At 55.4% G+C, this 2,500-nt stretch overlaps 2 non-coding genes and 1 pseudogene across 2 annotated transcripts in view; all 3 read left to right on the top strand.

The window, feature by feature from the left end:
* Window positions 1-1,759, top strand: part of LOC146143828 (small subunit ribosomal RNA) — a 1,811-nt gene extending 52 nt beyond the window's left edge. The window contains exon 1 of the ribosomal RNA XR_014500785.1: window positions 1-1,759. This exon is cut by the window's left edge and continues 52 nt beyond it. This is a non-coding gene — a ribosomal RNA (small subunit ribosomal RNA).
* A 247-nt stretch (window positions 1,760-2,006) lies between these two features.
* On the top strand, window positions 2,007-2,160 carry LOC146143827 (5.8S ribosomal RNA). The gene has a single exon (XR_014501265.1). It is a non-coding gene; the product is annotated as a 5.8S ribosomal RNA (ribosomal RNA).
* Window positions 2,161-2,408: 248 nt separating this feature from the next.
* Window positions 2,409-2,500, top strand: part of LOC146143826 (large subunit ribosomal RNA) — a 3,680-nt pseudogene continuing 3,588 nt past the window's right edge.

Raw genomic sequence — 2,500 nt, 5'->3', positions numbered from 1 at the left:
GCAAGTCTAAGTACGAGCTCTCGTACAGTGAAACTGCGAATGGCTCATTAAATCAGTTATGGTTCATTTGATCGTACGTTTTACGTGGTTAACTGTGGAAATGCTAGAGCTAATACATGCGTGAAGCGCCGACCTCGCGGGAGGCGTGCTTTTATCAGACCAAAAACCGACCGGGCTTCGGCCCGCAACCTTTGGTGACTCTGGATAACTTTGCGGATCGCACGGTCTCGCACCGGCGACGGATCATTCAAGTGTCTGCCCTATCAACTTTCGTCGGTACGGTACTGGCCTACCGAGGTTCTTACGGGTAACGGAGAATCAGGGTTCGATTCCGGAGAGGGAGCCTGAGAAACGGCTACCACATCCAAGGAAGGCAGCAGGCGCGCAAATTACCCATTCCCGACGCGGGGAGGTAGTGACGAAAAATAACAATACAGGACTCTAAACGAGGCCCTGTAATTGGAATGAGTACACTTTAAAACCTTTAACGAGTATCCATTGGAGGGCAAGTCTGGTGCCAGCAGCCGCGGTAATTCCAGCTCCAAAAGTGTATATTTAAGTTGTTGCGGTTAAAAAGCTCGTAGTTGGATTTTGGGCGCAGGCGGCCGGTCCGTCGCAAGGCGTGTACTGGCCGTCCTGGCCTCACCTCCGGTTCTCCGCCGGTGCCCTTGACTGAGTGTCGGCGGCGGCCGGAACGTTTACTTTGAAAAAATTAGAGTGTTCAAAGCAGGCGATTCGCCTGAATAATGGTGCATGGAATAATGGAATAGGACCTCGGTTCTATTTTGTTGGTTTTCGGAGCGCGAGGTAATGATTAAGAGGGACAGACGGGGGCATTCGTACTGTGCCGTTAGAGGTGAAATTCTTGGATCGGCGCAAGACGAACGACTGCGAAAGCATTTGCCAAGAATGTTTTCTTTAATCAAGAGCGAAAGTCAGAGGTTCGAAGACGATCAGATACCGTCCTAGTTCTGACTATAAACGATGCCAACTAGCGATCGGGGGGCGTTAGTTTTACGACCTCTCCGGCAGCTTGCGGGAAACCAAAGTCTTTGGGTTCCGGGGGAAATATGGTTGCAAAGCTGAAACTTAAAGGAATTGACGGAAGGGCACCACCAGGAGTGGAGCCTGCGGCTTAATTTGACTCAACACGGGAAATCTCACCCGGCCCGGACACAGTGAGGATTGACAGATTGAGAGCTCTTTCTTGATTCTGTGGGTGGTGGTGCATGGCCGTTCTTAGTTGGTGGAGCGATTTGTCTGGTTAATTCCGATAACGAACGAGACTCTGGCTTGCTAACTAGTTACGCGACCCAATCGGTCGGCGTCTAACTTCTTAGAGGGACTAGTGGCGTTTAGCCACACGAGATTGAGCAATAACAGGTCTGTGATGCCCTTAGATGTTCGGGGCCGCACGCGCGCTACACTGACCGGATCAGCATGTGCTCGCCTTGGCCGACAGGTCTGGGTAACCCGCTGAACCCCGGTCGTGCTAGGGATAGGGAATTGCAATTATTTCCCTTGAACGAGGAATTCCCAGTAAGCGCGAGTCATTAGCTCGCGTTGATTACGTCCCTGCCCTTTGTACACACCGCCCGTCGCTACTACCGATTGAATGGTTTAGTGAGGTCCTCCGATTGGACCTGGCGCGGCCGGCAACGGTCGAGCCGGCGTCCGAGAAGACGATCTAACTTGATCATTTAGAGGAAGTAAAAGTCGTAACAAGGTTTCCGTAGGTGAACCTGCGGAAGGATCATTAACGGTCTCGCAAACGCTTCGGCGAACGCGAAACTCGGACAAGCGAGAGAAAAAGTTTTTGCTACCCGGCGCCCGACCCGCGAGGAGCGGCGCGCCGGCCGGCGATTCGGTCACCCGGTAATGTTTGCGCGTCGAGTGCCGCGGTGCCGCGCGCTCCGGCTTCAAGCGTCGGCCTGGCCGACCGCTCGGCGCGGTATATTTTGTCACCCTTTAGTGCGAGGCACTGTGCGAGCGAAACAATCGTGGATGGCTCTTGGCGGTGGATCACTCGGCTCGTGAGTCGATGAAGGACGCAGCTAGCTGCGTGAATTAGTGTGAATTGCAGGACACATTGAGCATCGACGTTCTGAACGCAAATTGCGGCCTCGGGTCAATCCCGGGGCCGCGCCCGCCTCAGGGTCGCGTTGCAAACGTTCCGCGCGGGGATTTCTCCGCGCGGCTGCTGCGGCGTCGGACGCGCGAGCGCCCGTCCCGCTCAAGACAGCACGGCACGATGTGCGACGATCGCGACCAGAATCCCGCGCGGCGGCGGCGAGTCGACCTCGAAGAGGCCAACGGCTGGCGGCTCAAGGGCGGGAATCGAGGTGCGCGGCGGCGCGCGGCGCCGACGGCGAGCGCGGAACGGGAAGAATAGTCCCGGTCCTTACTTTCGGCCTGAGGTCGGACGAGGCTACCCGCTGAATTTAAGCATATTACTAAGCGGAGGAAAAGAAACTAACGAGGATTCCCTCAGTAACGGCGA

This window comes from Ascidiella aspersa, chromosome 5, assembly GCF_963924565.1.
Source record: "Ascidiella aspersa chromosome 5, kaAscAspe10.2, whole genome shotgun sequence".
Taxonomy (NCBI): domain Eukaryota; kingdom Metazoa; phylum Chordata; class Ascidiacea; order Phlebobranchia; family Ascidiidae; genus Ascidiella; species Ascidiella aspersa.
The sequence above is the reverse complement of the archived record's forward strand: the minus strand, read 5'-3'. Positions and strand labels throughout refer to the sequence as shown.